The following is a 22,214-nucleotide window of genomic DNA, read 5'->3' as shown; positions in this document are numbered from 1 at the left end:
ACAAGAACACCTTATTTGGACGCCGTATGAGGAAGATATCACTATTTGGGTGCAGGGTTATTGGTTGAATCCGAATCGAACTCGTAGTCTAAGTTGGCTAAATAGTTAAATCTCACTCTTCATATTGCCATTTAGCTACCAATTTAACGATCCTTCACTCTCCATATATCCCTACTATCCAATAGACTAGCCATCACACTCTTTATTTCCTGTCCCCGCCATGCCATCCTCTGCCACCAGCCACTCCTTCCCTACCGTTCGCCACCCCTTCCCGCTGCTCTTCCCTACCGTCCATGCCAAAGGAGCTGCCTTTGTGGTTGACATCATCGGTGAGCTCCGCACTCGTGGATTCCTCGCCAGGCGGGAGATCCCAGAGGCCCAACTCAAGAGCGCGCGTGTGTCCACCCTTTTTTGGCGTCGTGCTTGCGGCCTTCATCGCTGAGGCGTGGCACCCCGAGGTGGTCTCGTTCCTCACGATCCCACCGTCACCACTCAGGGATGCTTCAATGTGGAGTTCCTCCGCCTGTTCCTCGCCGAGCGTTCGTGGCTGGTTCGCTGCCGTCGCGTCCTAGGTGGCCATTGCGATGATGTTGACCTTTGCCCAGACGATGGCATGCCCGTCAAGCTACTCGAAGGTGCAGGGGCTGCACCGGCTTGGGGCGGCGTGAGGGCGCTGGGGTGGCCATAGGGCACCAGAGCGGCAATACAATGGTGTGGGCGTGGAGACATCGTGGGAACAATTCGGTGGGAGGGTGGGGGAGGGCCGGATACCGAGCGTAGTGACTCGATATTGTTGCCGAGCGAGGGACACGGGATGGCAAGGTGGATACCGAGCATAGCAATATGAAGAGTCTATTGGATTTTGATTTCTCCTCTTTTTTCCCTTTCTTTACCTATCCAACCAAGTTTAGCTAGCCTCTTGGAGATGCCCTAAGTAGTTGGTTTGGCCCATCGCGTGCAAAAGGGGTCCCGAGCCTAGCTCCCGAATATGGCAAAAATGGGCGTTTCTCTGGAACCTGACTCTGGTGGTGTAAGTACATGCGCAGAGTGCACTGAAACAATCTTTGGAGTGTGCACAAACTTCAACATCCAGCTAACCTAACAAGAACACGTTGCAGCCAGGTTAGACAAAGGCAATCATCCAATCAAGGGAGTGATGATAAGGATGGTAATGGTTCGGTTTTGGGTCGGATATTCATGGGTTTTGGATTTAGCTGGTTTGGGTTCGGGATGATTTCTCACCCACGGTTTTCAGGTTCGATTTCACCTGTGGATACCTTATGAATATCCATTTGGAATAGAAACTCATGAAATTATTTACAATTTGTTACCGCTTGATTATACATGTGAATGTTATATATATCATGTATATGTTTACAGAAAGTACTTATTGCTCTTACTATGTTGTCATACAAAACAGATTTTGGGTATTCAATCGGGGTTCTGGATCCGCAGGTATCGATTTTGGGGATGGATTTTTACCTAAATTGGTGTTCTGGGCGGATTTTAGTTTTATGTTTGGTTTTGGATGCCAAGATACTCCATCCGATCCGAACCCGCCAGCCTAGCCATTGGGAGCTTGGCTCCCTGGTACGAGCCTGGCCCAGCTCAGTAGCAAACCAATCACACTCTTTGTATCTGATTAACTGAATGCCCACATGTTGCTACGGGGCCATAAAAACTTCCACAAGATGTTTAGTCTCATCCAAATGTCATCGTCCAAAGTGATCCACCGCCTCCTCTCTAATAACCATGTGTCGCACGTCACTTCACCTATCCTGCGCTCCGGCTCTCCAACGTCCACACGCCGCAGCTCCATCTACGCCTACGGGTGAGGGGGGACCCCAAGCGCAAGTTGGTGTTACTTATGAAGAAATTGATGCCGTGGAAACCTTCAAGGTCTGCAATACCAGCCGCAAAAAGGGTATGAGAGACGTGGCTAGAGAAGTAGTTATAAGTCCATGTACATGCTTATTTGCTCTTCTAGGATTTTAGCTAATTTTCTTGACGTTTGTAAGTTTAATTTTTGTTGGTCTCCATTCTCAATTCTTTCTACAAGACTTTTGTCCTTCTTTGTCCAGCACTCTCTGTACATGTTGCATCATATAGTTTTAATATTCATGGCTGCCCTATCTTTTGGTGGTGTATTACATTAACACTATTTACTAGCACTAATCCAATTTGCCTTTGTTTCCGGTATGTTTAATACACTCCTTTGTTTTTACACTTATTAGTAAACTAATAGTTCATTTTTTCCATTTTCTAGCTGTCAATAGAAACTATGCGGGCATAAGCTATTGCTGATGTGCAGCCACCATTGCCTAGTGCTAAGGTTGTTTCCAAGGTCCTCTCGCAGAACAGCTCCAACATCACATTCTTGAAGAATGTTGTTCTTCTTCCCCAAAGTTTCCGTCGTCAGCTGGTGAAGAGGTGCTATGTCGAGAACTTGATGCTGAAAGCAAGGTTCAGCTATTCTCCATGTGAAAGTGCATCTAGGCCTCTAATGGGACTAATGATTTTGTTGAAGTTGTCATGAGTAGGAATTCATTTATGAATCAATTGTTGTCATTGGCTCATGTCATAAAGAATCAAACAAAAGGCAAATATTGTTGAAAGTCAAGCATAGTGTGAAGGAAAATAGAAATAAGTGTTCATGTATTGATCAAAGATGGTTTCTAATTATGACTTGACAAAGTGAAGAGTTCTTTATCTAAAGAATCAAAGATTCATGATTACAACACAAAGATAAAGACATGAAGATATGAGAATGGATAGTAGAATTCATTGTTGATGTGCAAAGATTAATTCAATGAGGTAAAGGCAAGTGGTGAAGAAACCACCGAGATGACTAGTACGAGGGACTAAGAAAGCTTTGGTAGAGCGACGGCTTACCATGTGCGAATTGCTAGGGTGAAGCGGTTAGTGTCCGTGGGGTGTTTGAAGTACCATGTCTAAGCCTTGTTGGGAGAAACAATGCAATGCATCAAGTATTTTATGGGGTGACCTGAGTTTCCAAGGACGGATGTGCAAATGAGATGGGAATGCTAAGTCACTAGCTCAAGTATGGATTTGTTCAATAAAAGAAGATACAATGTTAAATCCCAAGGTTAACAAAGTTAAAAAGTATGGCAAAGTTGAAGTGTTTCAGAGCTAAAACGAATGAAGTGATTTATATTTTATCTTGAGTATAAGTATGTCGTACTATCAAGAGGGATGCAACATTGGTTGATTGACACGCTCAAAAGTGCTTATAGGTCACCCAAGTGAGGATTCCGAGAGAAAACCCTGTGAACTAACTTTGTGCTGCTTGGATGATCAAATGTTAGCTTGATGGACCCAGAGAAGCATATTAACTTGGGTTTGGGCTCCTCTGGCCCTAACCGGTTAGGGGGACCGGTCTGACCAGTCCTTGGGTTAACAATAGAGTTCTACCCCTGATCGGTCTGGGGAACAACTGAGGGTAGTGGATTATTGGGACTTTGTTCACCCATAAATCTTCCTAGAAAAGCCAAGTAGATCCATCAAAGACATTTGCCATTACTAAGCCCTTAAAGGAATGTGGCAGTTTTAAAATATCTCTCCACCAAAAAGATCCTTGTCTCCTAGAGGACGAGGGCAAAGCGCCCGTACTATAATGTCTTTCCAAAATTAGATTCATCTAGGGGATGTCATGTCTATTAAAGAACTTGTGCAGATTTGCTTAGAAGTAAGGCTCCATTTTGGGTCTGCAGGTTTAGCACACAAATACCTCCTTCATTTTTTGGTATGCAGACCAACTGCCAAGCAAATTTAGATGTTTTTTCGTCATTGACATCTGCACCTCTCCAAAGACAATGCTTTTTGTAGCTATCAATTTGCTTGATGACTATTTTGTGTAGCCGAAAGGTACTTATGAAGAACATTGCTTGATCTTGCCTATATATAACTTGTAGACAGGCTCGAGACAAAAGTGTGTGCTGCTTCTCTCATTGGTTCTTCACCTATGGTTGACTTTCATGTATATACTAGAAATCAAGTAGTTTACGAATTTACAAAGTCTCTTTCTACTCAACTTTTTGAAGATTTCAGGCACAATCTTAACTTGATAGATTCTTAGGCATCGTCCAGGTGTAGATCGAGTGAGTGAAGTTCTTAATCATGGAGAAATACCTTGCTAGTATCTACTACCGCCTGCCATGGAGTTGCTGTGGAGGTTAGAGTACAGCGGGAAGATGTTGCAATGGTGGCGGCGGAGTCGACGACGACGGCGCTGTAGGCAAATCCTCTCGCTTTAGCGCCTTTCTCAGATCGGGTCGAGTCTAGGGTTTTGCGGGGCACTGTGGTACGGCGATCTTTTGACCGCGTGCCTCGGCGGCTCCCTTTGTCTTTATATAGTGCTGCGCGAGAGGGTCCCCACAGCCAATGAACGGCTGGCATGCCTCTGATTAGGGCACGTGAGGAGGCAGAGGAATAAGTCCTTTGATCGATCGGAGATCACACAACTAACATTCTCCCTTTTGATCTCTGCCTTTCTTACTACTTATACTTAACATTTACTTCTCAATGAATCGATATACAGAGCAAGTTCCATCATGACAGTTACTTCCATACCATCAGATGTAACAACCATAGTACACTTATCCATCTCAAAATAAACACTAGGCTCTACCATATACCCATGTCGACTGAGTATTCTCTGAACACACTGGGCGATAAGCCTTTGGTAAGCAGATCCGCAAGCTCTTGCTTGGTTCTTATACTTTCAGTGCTTTCAATATGGTTCTAGATTTTCTCCTTGACGATGTATCTCTTAATGTCAATGTGTTTGGCGGCACACTTGACTTATTTTCATAGGAGCAAAATACTTAACTCTAGGTATCTCTAGGTATGACTTTATTAACTTTATGTGCCTTCTTGGTGGCCTCATATCATGTTATACTATAAGTATGCATCACTGATGATACCACAACTATCTATTTGTTTGGAGTTTTTCCACAACAAAACTTCAATTGCGAGTGTTAGCAACTACTGTGGATTTCTCTACACATCTCATAGAAGTTCTATCTTTGTACCCACAACTATTTGAGAGTAGATGTTCCTTCTAACTTAGCATAAGACCTGTAATACTTTGCAAAAAAATTGCAAGACATTCTTAACTCCATTCTAGTGATCTATTTCTAGAGTGGACTTCTGCCAAAATATCCCGGATACTTGATCTACGTCAGGGTAAGTTCTTTCTTGAACACTTTCTACGCTTCGAAATCTGAAGCACATGGAACCGGTTTCTTTCGATCGATCTTATATTGGTCCCTGGGACATTGAAAGTTCCCATAACTATCATCCTTGACTATAGAAGCAGGCGTAGGTTTACTCGCATGAAGACTATATTGTTTTTAGAATCTTTTCTCAAGTATGCCTTTTGCGATAGTCCTAATACCTCTTTTCTTCTATCTCAGTGAACTTCATTCCTAGAACAAATGACGTTTCACCGAGATCATTCATATCAAAACTTGAGGACAAAAACTTCTTTAATCTCCAATAGCAGACAACATCATTACTAGCGAGTAGGATGTCATTTGCATACAGGATGCGGAAAACGAATTTTCCATTCTTGAACTATGAGGAAATGTAATTGTCCTCTTTCTCATTTTATCCAAACTTTAAATACCAATGTTTGGTGGCTTGTTTTAATCCATAAATGGATTTTTTCTAGTGGTATCCCATATGTTCTTTTTCTTCCATGACAAAACCTTTGGGTTGTGCCATGTAAACTTTTTCTTGCAAATCCCCATTGAGGAATGCCATCTTGTTATCTATATGATGTATCTCTGAATCGTTATGTGCTACTAACGCTATTATATGATTCTAAAAGAATCCTTGCATGAGGCTGAAGAAAATATCTCATTATAACCTATTCCTCAACTTTTGGCACATCTTCCATATGGGTTGTTGCAGCTCTTCCTAATGTGCAACAATGGTTTCTATCAGCTCATGAAGGTCAGGTTCCTAATTCATTACTTGTCACTACAAGAGAACTAACAACAGGTGCTGTCACCACATTGTCCTACACTGTTGGTGCAGCAACAATAGGTATCGAGGCAAAAGGGCACCTGAATCATCGGAGTGGGAACTTATACATGCTTCTCCTCAAAGCCAATTTCTCGGGGTACCATGCTCACCCAGACCATCTTATCCTCCAAGAAGACACCATGTGTTGTTTCTACGAACTTTTCCTGTCTATGGACAATAGAAACGATAGCCTTTCGACTTATGTGAATAGCCAATAAAATGGCAACTGACCAAATGTTAGGATTAAACACTTTGGCCTCATCTTGAAAGTCCCACACACATAAATAATTGAGGGTTCTCTTCCTATTCACAACTCTTTACAGTGTTTTGGGCATCGACTTACTTGGTACTCGATTAAGAATATGAACAAGGGTTTTTAAGGCCTTAGTCTACAAACTCATCGTTAAAATGGAGTAAATTATCATACTTCTCACCATAACCGTTAGAGTACGATTGCGTCTTTCAGCTACTCCATTTGCTGAGGCTCGTCAAGTATGAATTTCTGGCCAACTTTGCTATCTTTCTATTGGAACTATGGAAGGTCCATGAACTTAGCTACTTCTTTATATAGGGGTATCGATATCATGACAGTTACACTCACCTAACGGTCATGGTAATAGTTACTAGATCATTCTAGCCCTCAATGCATACTATGCATTGCATTTGATTGGAGAGTATCTTTCTTTAACTGATTTCACAATTCCCCCTCGAAATATAGCATAATCTTACTGCCATAATTTTGAAACTATTCTAAATTCTGGTGAACGAGAAGACATCTATCACTTCATTCACATGAAGTTATTTCATAGCTCATACGGGAGTACACTTTCCTTGTTCCACTTCAAGAAACACAAAGACCTTTATTAGCGACACTTCTGCAAGTCATGCTCGCATATTTTTCTTATCCTTTGTTTTGTATACACTTCTATCCTGAAATTCACTTCAGGACAATATGATACTACAAGGAAGGGTTTGAATTATTATTCAGATCATTTTTTATGTGCTCAGCTTGGTTGATAGGTTCAACCTGTCAAGCCTTAATTTTTCCCCTTTCCTTTCGATCCATGTCGGGTGACTCCATTTTAGTTGCCATATTGCAGATTAAAAAATGTACATTCCATCATTAGATTACTCCGTAGCAAGCTACTCAATTTGAGTGCGAGCATACGTATGTGAAGAGTCAGTTAGCCAACTCTCCACCTTTCTCAAGATTTAACAATGGTGGTATATGGGATTGCTACTCCCCTTATGGCCTCAACTCATTGAGTGCTTAATGAACGTGACACTATAAAATTGCATGATCGATTCTAGTATAGCATAAGGGCATCCCCAAACTACTTTCGCTGTGTGGGATACACAAACAACACATGAATCATCACAAAATTCTCTTGCCATGCAGAATATGAATAGCATAAGTACTATGCCAAACTTCCCTTGCCATGTGGTATAATTCTCTATGACTGACATAAATACTGAACTGCTCTTAGGGTACAGAAAGTGTTTACATCAGTTCAGATAACAAATCTGAATGCTCTGTAACAAACATGTTTAATTCAACGTTGGTCAAATTAAACATACAACTGACTTCTTGCAACAAAATTTAGTCACGATGACCAAAAACACTCACTTTATTTCATTTTCTGATTAAATCTTCCCATTGGTTCCAGTTTAATAAAAAAATTAGTTTAATAACAATAGCGGAAGCTTTTAGTGAGAGAATCACTAAACATATTTTGACCCAAGGCCCTTTCCCCAGCAAAAGCAACATGTTTGCTTTCAGCCGAGTAATCTCATGTGTTGATGAAAATCAACGATTGTCTTTCTATTCCTCTCGGGGAAAGTTATATGCCCAAATTTGACGTTGGCCAGAAAAATAAAACATACAACATCCTCTTCTACATTAATTCTACATTACCATATGGCGGAAATATGACTAATTCATGGAAAAGTCATAAATGAAACTTATAATATTGCTATCATCAAAGTTAGTTAGAAAAATAACAATACCATAAATAGCTTCAAGAAAAAAGAATTACTCTTCCAATTAAATATCCCGTTGGATCCTATTTAATTGGTAGAGTAAACATCATAGCAGTGAAAAATAATGCTTCTAAAAAACAATTCCATTTATTAACAACTTTGCTTGTCTACTCTCTAGAATATTTATCCTGTTGGTTCAAAATGAATAGAGGCAAAATCTAGGCTAAAAAACCTCAAAAGAATGCTTCTAAAAAGATTACTTAATTCAAAATGTCACTGTGCTTGTGGCTGGCCCAGCAGCACCACGACATCAGACCGAAAACTACGTCGGCTAGGCTTGTTCACACACTGTTCTCGCGTGGTGGCCCAACAGCTCATCAACTCGGCCCATTTTGGCTCCTCGGCTTGGCTCGGCGCCCCGCCTCTGCCGAAAGGTGGCCTGGCGGTGGCCGGCTGATCCTAGCCGTCGATCAAGATCCAACGGTCTAGCATGATTCTCGCCCAAACAAAACGGTGAGTTGACCATCCTCCGGTCAAAACCCCAACCATTTATTCCTTCTCTCATCTCTCTGACCGGCGTGCCAGCAGGTCCAACCACCCGACTCCATGTCCGGCGACACAGAGCACTGCTGCGCACGAGCCTCTTTGCCTCTCTCTCTCTCTCTCTCTCTCTCTCTCTCTCTCTCTCTCGGCTCGGGCGGGCACCGCCGGCGGCCTCACACCGCCGTGCCACACCATCCGGTCACCGTGCCATGGCTGCACCATGGCTGCGCAACCCCAAGCCTTGATTCTCAGCATCTTTCCTTTCTTCTTTCCTTCTGCTTGCCCCCGAGAAGCTTTGCCGGGTGCCCTCATGGCGGATTGGTGGGTACAGAGGTGAGTTTTTTTTGGCTGTGATCGAAATCCTTTCTTTCTGTCTTCTTCTTTTCTTCCCCCAAATCGAACTACTTCACTAAATCAGCTAACTGATATCAATCTAGGTCGAGTTGGTGAAATTCATAACGGTGGAGAAATACCATGCTAGTAGCTGCTGCTGCCTGCCATGGCGCCGCCATGAAGGTCAGAGTGTGGCGGAGAAGACGTTGCTGTGGCTGCGGCGGAGTCGACGATGACAGCGCTGTAAGCGAATCCTCTCGCTTCAGTGCCTCTCTCAGATAGGTCCGAGTGTAGGGATTTTTTGGGGCATTGTGGGACAACGATCTTTGGACCGTGTGCTCTGGCGTCTCTCTTTGTCTTTATACAGCGCTCCGCAAGAGGGGGCCTATAGCTAATGAATGACTGGCGTGCCTCCGATCAGGGGATGTGAGGAAGCGGAGGATTCAGTCCTTTGACACACAACTAACAAACTTGTCATATAGTGATTGAGGGGGTTGCTTGAAATTGGAATACATGCTATAGATATAATAACAGATTAGAGATCGAATGATTGAATAGTATCATGTTCGGATGTAATCAATCTTTTGATTGTAAAGCTTGTAAATCTCATGATCTTGACTTGTACGCCATGTTTTTTTTGAACGAACCGGCACAAGATGGTGCCCATTTCATTGATAAAGAAGGAATAAATACAAGTAGATAGTCATGGAAGACTACATATAGGAAAAACAAAGAACATAGCCAGAAGGAGAGACAACAATAAGGCGTGCGACGTCCACCAACATACACTCTTAAAAAGCCGCCGCCGAACTCCTGCTGTGACCTCCCGTCAACGGAAAACCTAGGGAAGAAGACCACACTGCACCAAAAGGCGACCGCCATGCGGGACCCGTCACCGAAGTACCGATGCAGAACCACACTCCATCTGACAGGAGATAACACCAGATCCGAACCTCTCGCAGGCTTCCTCGCAGTCTCGCAAAGGCACAAATGCGCGGGGGCCTCGCCACATCCGCCGTTGGACTCCACCTCACTCTCATCGCCTCGAAGAAACACGGCACGCGGGGGCCTCGCCACATCCATCACAGCACCACATCACAGATCTGTTTCAGAAGTCGCCATCAGGATGGAGGCGGAGTTGCCTCGCTTTCTAGAGCCTCGAAAGAACAGCCATGCCCCAACCGAAGACCGACATCACCTCATTGCTACACCCATGGAAAAGGCTCCCGCCGCCATGCCAGCAAGCCAAGGTAGTCACTTGTGCCATCTTTCCGACCATGTATCACACCGGAGTAGTCTAGTAGAGCTGAGCCGCCCACCACAATCCATTGCAAGCCAAGTCATCGCACGATGTCGATGCCACGAGCGCCATTGCCTGATGCTGTCCCGCACCACACTGACAGTTGCCTAGCAATGCCAGCCGTCACGGTCTGCTGCCAGCAGCCACACCGACAAAGTGAGATAACCCCTGACCGCCACCAGGGGTGCGAATACCACCGCACGAGCTTTGCAATCCCAATAAAGCTCGCCAACCTGCACTAGACTGCTCGACACCACCACCGAAAGGGGCCTTCCATGAGCCGTCGTCACCAGCAATGCCAGAGCAGAGTTGGGTCTCAAAAGACGATGCCTCCAAGGAGGGCACGTTGCTAGTGGCGCCGCAGTCACTCGTCCAGAGAACTGGACAGGGTTTTCACCTAGAGAACCCATGCCGTAGGGATGGAGATCCAAGATGACGCCCCCAACGGGGAAAACGACACCCTAAGACGCCGCCATCATCGCTGCCAGCAATATAGGCAAAGGCTTTGGCCCAGAGCATCCCATCTGCACCATAGCACGTACCCCCACCTGACACTCCCAGGACCACGACCGTGGAAGGCGTAGCGGGGGCGGTGCCAACAGACATGCCTCCTCGCACCTCGCGCAGACTGCCTTCATGCCATCGTTGCCGCACGCGAGTCTTCGAGGCCCTCGCAGGCCACTGTCGTCCTGACACGTGTCGATGAAGGCGCTCCATGCCAGCTCGCGCCGCGAGGTGGCACTGCCCGATGCCCCACGAACCGCCTGACGTCGCCAGAGGCGGGCACGAGCCTAGGTACTTCGGCACGCAGTCCGCCACTGCAGATCGCCTGGCCGCCGCTTCCGTGGCGCATCGCATCAGGCTACCGCCATGGCCGCCCACCGCTACCCCGGCCCGTCGTACGCCGCTGCAGGTTGCCAACACCGTCGAAGCTGCCAACGTCGCCCCAGATCCAGCCGCGGAGGGTCCGGATCGGGTCATCTAGCGGCCACCACAGACTCCGGGCGTCCTCGCGGGCCTATAGTACGCCGTAGAGCAGCACCAGCTACTGGGTACTGCTATGCAGGACCCCAGGAGCACCCCGCCCTCCGTGCGGCGACGGGCCGCCAGGACTGGTGCCCCAAGCTACCGCTGCCAGCCTCGCATGCCGCCTCCGCACGCCGACAGGCCGCACCACGCACCCACCTCGCCAACCGCCGTGCAGAGGACTAGGATCATCAGATTCGGTGACGCAAGGGCCGGATCCGCGCCGATGATGCACCAGCGCGCCACCATGCCGAGGCCCCTAGCCCTGTCCCACCCCGGCGCCTGAGCCCCCCAAGGGCCGATTTGCCCCGCCGTCGCCTTCCTCGCCGGCCGCCGAGCTTCCGGTGACCTGCTCGGGCGACGGCGAGGGTGAAGGAGGCGGCGTGGACTAGAACGACGGTGTGAGGGGGGGGGGTTGTACGCCATGTTTTTAAAGTAAAGCAACGCCTTTGAAGCTTTTGAGCTTTTCCCGGCTATATCAATTCATGACGTGGCCACTGTTAGAAGCGACGGTGAACAAAAACGATGAAAAATAGAAAGATCAAACCGTAGAAAGACACGAGGATTTAACGTGGAAAACCCCTCCAATGCGAAGGGTAAAAACCACGGGCGCCAGCCAGCAAGAACTTCACTATATCGGGTGTTTGTGTACAACGCCTAGCGGCGGCTTACAAGAGGAATAATAGGATTGATATTCTCCGGTGAAACCTATGGGTTAGATATATAGGAGAGTCACGTGGTCTCCTCAACTTCTACTAGCAATGTGGGATTAAAAGTTTGCACCACATGGGCCTTAATGGGCCAAGCCCAAATTCCAACAATCTCCCATCAGAATTTGGATCACAATATAACATACTCCACCTTGAGACAAATTCCTTCTTGTAGCATATCAAAATCATCACCTGAACACAACAAAGAACAGAACTTCTGGCGCCAAATAGACTCTTGGGCTAAACTGTCAAACCAACTAAGCTTGAGCAAAGCTCAAACTTAGCTACAAGAACTGGTTTAGTCATCATATCAGCTGGATTATCATGAGTACTGATCTTGCATACCTTCAATTTACCTTGTGAAATAACATCACGAACATAATGATACTTGACATCAATATGCTTTGTCCTTTCATGAAACATCTGATCTTTAGTGAGGCAAATAGCACTTTGACTGTCACAGAATAGATCAATGCAAGAATCAACTCCACACAGCTCAGCAAACAAACCTTTCAGCCAAACTGACTCCTTGCATGCTTCAGCAATAGCCATATATTCTGCTTCTGTGGTAGACATAGCAACAACAGGCTGCAAAGTAGCCTTCCAACTCACAGCACAACTGCTAATAGTGAACACATAACTTGTGAGTGACATGCGCCTATCCAAATCAGCAGTATAATCTGAATCCACATAACCAATGAGTCCCTGATCAGTTCTCCTAAACTTCAAACAAGAATCTGCTGTTCCTCTGAGGTACCTGAAAATCCACTGAACTGCCTTCCAGTGTTCTTTATCAGGATTAGACATGTATCTGCTAACCAAACTCATAGCATATGATAAATCTGGGCGAGAGCAAACCATGGCATACATCAAAGAACCAACAGCACTAGAATATGGGACTTTTGACATGTATTCAACATCCTCCTCAGAACTAGGGCACTGAGTAGCTGACAATTTAAAGTGAGGTGCAATAGCAGTACTAACTGGCTTTGAATCATGCATATTGAAACGCTGAAGAACCTTGTTAATGTAATTATGCTGACTAAGAAATAATAAACCAGATTTTCTGTCTCTAGTAATCTCCATACCTAGAATTTTCATAGCAACACCAAGATCCTTCATATCAAATTCACTACTCAACAATTTCTTTACTGTAGTGATTTCTTTTCTGCTTTTGGCAGCAATAAGCATGTCATTAACATATAACAGCAAGTATATAGGTGATTCCTCAACAATCTTAATGTAAACACAGCTATCATATTCAGATCTTTTAAAACCATGTAACAACATAAATGAATCAAACCTCTTATACCACTGACGAGGAGACTGTTTCAAACCATACAAGGACTTCTTTAATTTTCAAATATAATTCTCTTTGCTTGGCACTATGAATCCTTCTGGCTGATCCATGTAAATTTCCTCCTCAAGCTCTCCATGCAAAAATGCAGTCTTCACATCTAACTGCTCAAGCTCAAGATCATGCATAGCAACAATACTAAAGAAAGTCCGAATTGAGCTATGCTTCACAACTGGAGAGAACACATCATTATAGTCAACACCAGGAATCTGACTGAAACCCTTTGCAACTAACCTTTCCTTAAATCTTGGAGGCTCACTAGAAGACAAACCCTCCTTTCTCTTCAAGACCCATTTGCAGCGAACAGTCTTCTTTTCCTCAGGCAAGCTTACAATCTCCCATGTGCCATTCTTCTCAAGAGACTGCATCTCTTCCTGCATAGCTGAGATCCACTTCTCCTTATCAACAGAATCAATGGCTTCAGAATATGTTGCTGGCTCACTAGCATCCTCCACCTGTTCAGCACAACTCAAAGCATAATAAGTCAGACTACACTCCTCAATTAAACGGTTTGGAGGTCCACAACTCCTCTTTGATCTGCGAAGAGCAATAGGTAAATCTACATCCTCCTCATGCTGCAAATCAGACTGTGAAACTGGAGGTGAGTGCTGAACAGTATCAAGAACACTATCTGAAACATCATTACCAATAACTTCATTTTCCTGGTCATCCATTAGCTCCACCTGCACACTAACTTGTGACTGCAATTTCTCAACTAAAGCATCATCTGTGGACAAACTGTCAGTAAACATCACAGATTCATTGAAAACAACACTTCTGCTCATGAAAGTCTTTCTAGTTTCAGGATTCCACAATTTATATCCTTTGACTCCCGAACCATAACCATGAAACAGACATTTAATAGCTCTAGGCTCTAATTTTCCATTATCAACATGAGCATAAGCAGTGCAGCCAAAAACTCTCAAGTGTGAATAATCTGTAGGTGTACCAGACCATACCTCAATAGGAGTCTTCTTGTTAAGTGGAATAGAAGGCGATCTGTTAATCAAATAACATGTTGTATTAGCAGCCTCAGCCCAAAAACGCTTGTTCATATGGGCATTGGACAGCATGCAACGAGCCTTCGAGATGATAGTCCTGTTCATACGCTCGGCCACACCATTCTGCTGAGGAGTGTATGGTATGGTGTGATGCCTAACAATGCCTTCTTTTCGGCAATAATCATCAAAAGCATCCGAACAGAACTCTCCACCATTATCAGTTCGAAGCACCTTGACCTTCTTCTCAGTTTGCCTTTCTATCATAACTTTCCATTCTATAAAAGCAGCAAAAGTATCATCTTTGCTTTTCAGAAAATAAGGCTAGACTCTTCTAGAGTAATCATCAATAATGGTAAGCATATAACGAGCACCACCATATGAAGGCTTACGTGAAGGACCCCACAAATCAGCATGAACATAATCAAGTGTACCTTTTGTGGTATGAACAGAGGTATTGAATTTAACCCTCTTATGCTTACCAAATACACAATGCTCACAGAACTTCTTGCCACTCAGAATGCAGCCATCCAGTAGGTTTCTCTTCATCAATTCTGCCATACCGAGTTCACTCATGTGTCCAAGACCCATATGCCAAAGGTCAGTCTTACTAGGTTCAGCATTAGCAACATTAGCAGCAGAAACAGAACCATGCAAAGTATAACCTCTGAGAACATATAAATTTGAAGGATTGAGATCACCCAACAAACATACAAGAGAACCTTTAGATACCTTCACAACTCCACCTGAACCGGTGTATTTGAGTCCTTCTTTATCAAGTGTGCTCAACGAGATCAGATTTCTTTTCATCCCTGGTATGTGCCTTACATTCTTCAGTATGCGAATCATGCCATCATGGGTCTTGATCTGAACAGAGCTAATGCCAATAATCTCACACGGGTTATCATCTCCCATGCGCACAAAATCACCGTTCTACAAAGACTCATAGGAACTGAACCAATCTCTATTAGTGCAGATATGAAAAGAACATGCAGAATCAAGAATCCACTCATCATGACCAGCAACACAACCAGCAAAGACAACCAAACAATCTGACTCAGAGTTTTCACCAGCAGAAGCAACACTAGCCTTACCATCAGATTTATTTTTCTTCTTCTCCTTATTCTGTAATTTCCAGCAATCCTCAATCATATGAGATTTCTTCTTGCAATACTTACAGAATTTCTTATTGGGACCTTTGGACTGGGAGCGGCCTCTACCGTCATTGCTCTTGCCACGATCATTGTTATCACTTGAGGATCTTTGCTCTGATCTGCCTCTGACATGCAAAGCGTCGCCCCTAGAGGACGAGCCATCTGTCTGCACCATGCCTTTCATCTTCTCCTTAGACTGGAGTGCCTCACAAACTTCCGCAAGGGTTAGTTCATCACGGCTTAATAGTATGGTGTCACGGAAACTTGCATAAGAACTTGGCAAAGAGCATAATAAAAGAAGACCTAAGTCCTCATCTTCATACTTAACCTCAATCGACCCTAGGTCAGCAACGATCTCCTTGAAGACAGATAGGTGACCCATCACTGAATCACCCTCCTGCATCTTAAGCGTGTACAGCTTCAACTTCATATGCAATTTACTGGTAAGATCCTTCGACATGCAGATCGATTCCAGTTTTAGCCACAATTCTGCAGCAGTCTTTTCTTGCAGCACTTCTTGTAGAATATCATTAGATAGATGAAGCTGAATAAGAGAAAGAGCCTTACGGTCCTTGCGCTTCTCCTCATCGGTCCACTCATCCTTCTTTTTCTTCCCGAATTTTTCCAGCGCCTCATCAAGATCATTGGTTTGCGCCAGAATAGCTCTCATCTTGACTTGCCACAGCGAGAACCTTGTCTTGTAGTCCAACATCGGTAGATCATACTTCATCGACGCCATCACGGAACCCTAACTTGAAACCACGGCTCTGGTACCACTTGTTAGAAGCGACGGTGAACAAAAATGATGAAAAATAGAAAGATCAAACCGTAGAAAGACACGAGGATTTAACGTGGAAAACCCCTCCAATGCGAAGGGTAAAAACCACGGGCGCCAGCCAGCAAGAACTTCACTATATCGGGTGTTTGTGTACAACGCCTAGCGGCGGCTTACAAGAGGAATAATAGGATTGATATTCTCCGGTGAAACCTATGGGTTAGATATATAGGAGAGTCACGTGGTCTCCTCAACTTCTACTAGCAATGTGGGATTAAAAGTTTGCACCACATGGGCCTTAATGGGCCAAGCCCAAATTCCAACAATCTCCCATCAGAATTTGGATCACAATATAACAGCCAAAGGGGGTTCTGATTAAGGCGTCCATTACCTTGTACGTACGGTTGTAAACAGCCTATGCAATGCAACCTGGATGTATTCCCCATTTCATTTACAGAAGTGATGGCATTCCTTCTGAACGGACTTAATTAGACTCTTGAAGCTGCCAGTAGAGAATCGTGTCTTTAGCTTGACTTGTACTCCAACCTTCTCCTGACATGATCCAGTGATCCAGCTGACCATCATGCAACTTAGGCACAGATCACAAGTCACATGGAGGAAACAAAGCCATCATCTTGCGCACCCATAGCATAATTTGCAGATTGAGGACCTCTAATCTCTCCATTTGCTCATTGATTGCTATTTGCTACCACTACACGGTGGATCCATAGCCATGGCCTCTAGCCTCGTCAATCTGCTCCTCATGGAGGTGGCGGCCATCGTGAGCATTGTTCTCCTCGCCATCCTCGTCGTGCTCAGCTCCTACCGCCGCCGCTCCGGCCACCCGGCACTCCGCCTCTTCGTCTGGGCCGCCTCCACCCTCTTCCTCCCTCTCGTGTCCTACGCCGTCTCCGCCGCGGCGAAGTGGGACACCGCGCACGTGCCACTCCTCCTCTCCTGGACCGTCTTCCTCCAGATTCTGTGCAACACCATTGACACTGCCCGCTCCTCCACCTCGACCATCGGCAACGGTGGCTCCACCGGGAGCAAGTTCCGGCCCTCGGTCGAGCAGCTTGCAAGGATGGGGTGGGTGGCGTTCCTTATCATCAGCAGTGGCGGCACCGCCGGGAGCCCGCAGCTCACCGGCGTCCTCCTTTGGCTGTGGATGCTCAGCCTCCTCAAGCGCATCCACAGGCTCGTCGCTGCCGAGCTCGCCAAGAACTCCTTCGCCGTCGGCCTCAACGCATACCTCGTCGCCGACTATATCAAGCAAATCCACGGGTAATCTCAAGCAGGCGAAGGCAGCGGCAACGAGGTTAAGGTGCCTCCTTACTTTGTGATGGGTGAGGACAAACTCCACATTGAGGCGAGACCGCAGGGGTACCGCATTGACCGTGCATCTCCGCCGTCCTTGTCCATTGACGGCGGGCATGGGCACGGGCATCTCGTCACCGTGGACAGGATATGGCGGCTTTCCTCATCCGGCAACCCGCTCCTCACCTCTTTCCCTCACCTCAAGGATCTCTGCCTCTCTTTCGCCCTGTTCAAGCTGCAGCTCCGGTAGTTCATCGGGTGCCCACTCGCTGAGGTCGGCTGTCACCGTGCGATGGCGTTCATGCAGGATGGGCTCCTTAGTGGGAGCCCCGAGCGGGTGTTCCAGGTGGTCGAGACCGAGCTATCCTTCCTCGCTGACTTCCTCTACTCCAAGCTCTCTGTCTTCTACGCGAGCGGCTGGTGGTTCCCGGCGCTTAACGCGATCCTTGTGTTGGCCACGTGGATCAGCTGCCTCGCCGCCGGTGGCGCCATCGTGCACGACATGACGAGCCGCGGCACGACGCTCGCCATGGACTACCTGCAACTCAGGAGCTACCTGCAAGACCACGACACCGTGTTCCACGTCATCGTCGGCCTCGACGTCCTCGTCTCCGTCTCCTTCATCGTCGTCATCGTGTTCACTGAGGGGTGGGAGATCGCTAGCTACTTCTGCTCGGACTGGATCAAGGTGTCCACCATCTGTGAGTACGCTCGACGCCCGTCATGGCGCAAGTCGCCGTGGGCGCGTCGGAAGCTCGGCCGCGTGCTCCACCTCCGGGCCAATCAACAATGGGATGACCGCTTCTGCCAAATGTCCATCCTGCAGCTCCTGTTCTGCTACTGCGGCTGTGTCTCCCGACAGGTTGACTGGATCGCCAAGGAAACCGTCGTCGTGCCGGCGGCGGTGAAGTCTACCATCGTGGAGACGCTAAGAACAAGGGTAGGCTCGTGAATGGCGAGTTGTCCTTGCAACGCAACGGCGTCGCCGACAAGCTCATCTGGGCTTGCCGCATTAGCGCCACCGGCGACGACAATGCGGAGCTGGTGCTGGGTGTTAACACAGAATCTTGCCAACACACTCGAATGCGCTAGAATGCGCAACGATCATCAAAATGATCAACACAGCAATAACTCTGAGCGGACCGGTCTGACCGGTTTCGCCGACCGGTCTGACCGGTGCAAGCAGGGAGCTCGCGAAGACCTAGAACAGCGAGGTCGGGAGGGACCCCGTCGGAGCTCGTGAACGTAGGGTTGCTCTGAGGTCGGCAGGCCACTCAGAACGTCTTCAAACGCCATCGAGACAAAGGAAGAACAATCTAGGGTTGGAAAAGGCTAGGGTTTGAGAGATAAAAAGTAATGCGATTTTTGTATTGATTCGATTGGGAATCACCTCAATCGGCCTTAGCCTTTATATTTATAGGCCGGGGAAGACGTATCCCTTCACGAGTAGGATTACATGAGGACTCTTTACAAAAAACCTAATTCTACTCGGACTGTACAGACCAGACCGGTCTAACCGGTCGACCCGACTGGTCGGTCTCGGCGGTTGCCAAATTTGGCTGTCAACGTATGCCCCCCTGCTTTTTAGTGAGTTTACAAACTAAAAAGCAAAACAGAAGTATTCTATACAATACTAGGGCCTAAAAAATACTGCTAAGGACGATTCTCATAAACCGGCCATCTTCCTTCATGCATCTTGCCACACGCTTGGGTAGAATTTCTTCAAGTACTTCCCAATGATAGCTCTAGGTAGTCGATCTCCTTGCAGCGTCTCCATCATATAGGAATTCCCGAAGATAACTTTAACAACTCTATATGGACCCTCCCAACTTGGCGACCATTACCAAACTTATTGCTTTTCATCCCAAGAGGTAATATTGTCTTCCAAACTAAATCCCCAACCTGAAAAGATTTATCTTTTACCTTCTTATTGTAAGCTCTAGCAACCCGAATTTTGTCCTTTTCAATCTCCTTTAAAGCTTTCATACGCTTGTCGGTCACCTCATCAATATTATCCATCATTGAATTATAATAATCAACAGCAGAAAGATCATTTTGCTTAGCCAATCTATAAGCATCCAGATTTACCTCAATGGGTAAAACGGCCTCTTGACCATACACAAGCTCAAAAGTAGTAACCTTGGTAGCACCATGATGAGATATATAATGAGCCCACAATGCTTCGGATAACACTTCATGCCACCTCTTAGGATTTTCTTCTATTTTCTTCTTAATAAGCTTGATCAAAATCTTGTCACTTGACTCGGCCTGTCCATTGGCCTGAGCATAATATGGAGATGAATTGAGCAACTTGATCTTGTAAGACTCGATAAATGCGCGTACCTCCTTTGATATAAATGAAGAGCCTTGATCCGTAGTCAAAGTTTGAGGAATACCGAATCTATGAATAATATGCTCAATTATAAACTCAATCACCTCTTTATGTGTCATATTCTTCAAAGGAACCACTTCGGTCCACTTAGTAAAATAATCCGTAGCAACCAATATGAAGCGATGCCCCTTTGAAGATGGAGGATTAATTTGTCCAATAAAATCAAACCCCCAACCTCGGAATAGCCATAGTTCAATGATAGGATGTAACGATGCAGCAGGTACCAATTGCAAATCCCCAAACCGTTGACAAACTCATATGGGCTTGCCGCATTAGCGCCACCGGTGACGACAATGCAGAGCTGGTGCTGGGCAGCCTATCCGAACAGATCCTCGTGTGGCATGTCGCTACCAGGCTCGCCGAGCTGAAGCGCTCCCAGGGTGCGCATGGCAGAGTCGACGGTGACAATGACGGCGATGAGGAGAGCGAACGGGTGGTCGTTGCGACGCGGCTGTCACGTTACTGCGCCTACCTGGTGGCGCTGAAGCCGGGTCTCCTGCCGGACCACCGCGTATGGACGGAGGAGCTCTACGAGGGCATGGTGGAGGAGGTGACGCGGGTGTTCGCGCGCTGCGCCGGGCCGGTGGTGCTGTACGAGCGCACGGTGATGTGCCTCGCCGGGAGCATGAACGCGACGCTCAAGAAGGCGTCCAAGCTCGGGCGGTAGCTTGTGGAGGAGCTCGCCGACGAGGAGCTGACGTGGAAGGTGCTTGCCGAATTCTGGGCGGAGCTCATCCTCTACCTTGCGCCGTCAAAGAACGCGACGGCACACGCCAAGTCGCTCCACAGCGGTGGCGAGTTCATAACCGTGCTTTGGGCATTGCTTGGTCACGCCGGCATTGTTAAGCGGCCAGAGAGCACTGGTATCTCAGTCTAATCATAAAAAAAAACTTGACCTGTGGGGGGTGAGACCGCCCCCACGGCATTGTTTGAGAGGTAGAATGACCTTCTCACAGCAGGCCAAGAAAACCCCCGAACCCCTGCCCCACCTGTACACGGGGGCCCATCGCCTTGTGAGTTAGGCCGGGCTCTACAGTGCTTTGGACGTGGGACAAGCGAGGGAGTTTTTTTTAAACCCAGAGCTGAAATTCGCCCCCGAGGGGGATCGAACCCAGGACCTCTGGGGAGTGCCTCCAGCGATGCTACCACTACGATAGCAGGCCTTTGGCATCTCAGTCTAATCATCAGTTTCCATTCTCTTACTAAAATTTAAATAGTTTTAGTAAAGTTGTACCACTATATTTTCGAACTCGTATGCACCTCAAATTTGGACACAACCTTATTTTCAGCATAACATTAGAAAATATGAATTTACATTACCAATTTTTGTGAAAAAACATATTTTCCTACTTTCAATTTCGGTGGAAGAAAAAAAGCCATATGAAAATATTCAAAAAGTAGTAATTAATATTTTTCTTCCATGATTTTAGAAAAATTCAGAAAAAAGAATCATCGAATTGGGAGTTGATATGAGGGAGAAATACCAAAACAAGTTTTAATCCAGAATTAAAAGAAGGAAGACCAACTATACATGTGTTATTCATTTGAATCCATCTAGTAATCCATTTTTTCTGTGTATGTCTGATATTTTCTTGTGAGTATTCGAGTACCGACAAAGAAATTATGAATTTCTGTGTGTGTTATGAATTTCCTTGTGAGTGTTTACCCAAGCGACAAAGAAAATCTTAATTTTCCTGTGTGTTCATAATTTTCCCAGAGAGGTTTTAAACAACTTACAGGCAAGAGTGAATTTCCCAGTGTGTTCGGTTATTCCCCTGTGAGTGTTTCGGCAAGCAACAAGGAAAATCGAATTTTCTTGTGGGTTTCTTGAAAAACACTCAGGGAAATTTGGCACACATAGGGAAAAACGGTTTCAAGTGGTGAAACATCCAATAAACATACCACAACACTGGGGAAAGAAAGGTAATCTCACCAATAACTTATTACGACATTAGAAAATAATATTACCACATCACATATCAACTGTCATAACATTTCCCAACAACCGTAGCAACATGGGGGAAAGATAAATCACAACCAAAACTCGTCAATATCCAAATCACATGCTGCAACATTAGAAACCTGTACACTCGCAAAAAAAAATTAGAAACCCCTAATTCCAGCAACCCCATTGTTATCCTATAGAACCTAACGTTATTTTAAAACCTCATGAGGGCAAGATGCCCCCACCCCCCTAATTTATACTGACTCTAACAAAGGAATGCAAAGCCATTTTTGCATCTCAGCGGACACTGTGCCGCACGAAATCCATCTCCAACAGATG

The 22,214-nt window shown here is 46.0% G+C and overlaps 1 pseudogene; it reads left to right on the top strand.

Annotated features, from left to right (window-relative positions):
* The first annotated feature begins 16,957 nt into the window (after positions 1 to 16,957).
* On the top strand, positions 16,958 to 21,100 carry LOC120673375 (annotated as a pseudogene).
* Positions 21,101 to 22,214: the final 1,114 nt, after the last annotated feature.

This window comes from Panicum virgatum, chromosome 5N (genome assembly GCF_016808335.1).
Source record: "Panicum virgatum strain AP13 chromosome 5N, P.virgatum_v5, whole genome shotgun sequence".
Taxonomy (NCBI): Eukaryota; Viridiplantae; Streptophyta; class Magnoliopsida; order Poales; family Poaceae; genus Panicum; species Panicum virgatum.
The sequence above is the reverse complement of the archived record's forward strand: the minus strand, read 5'-3'. Positions and strand labels throughout refer to the sequence as shown.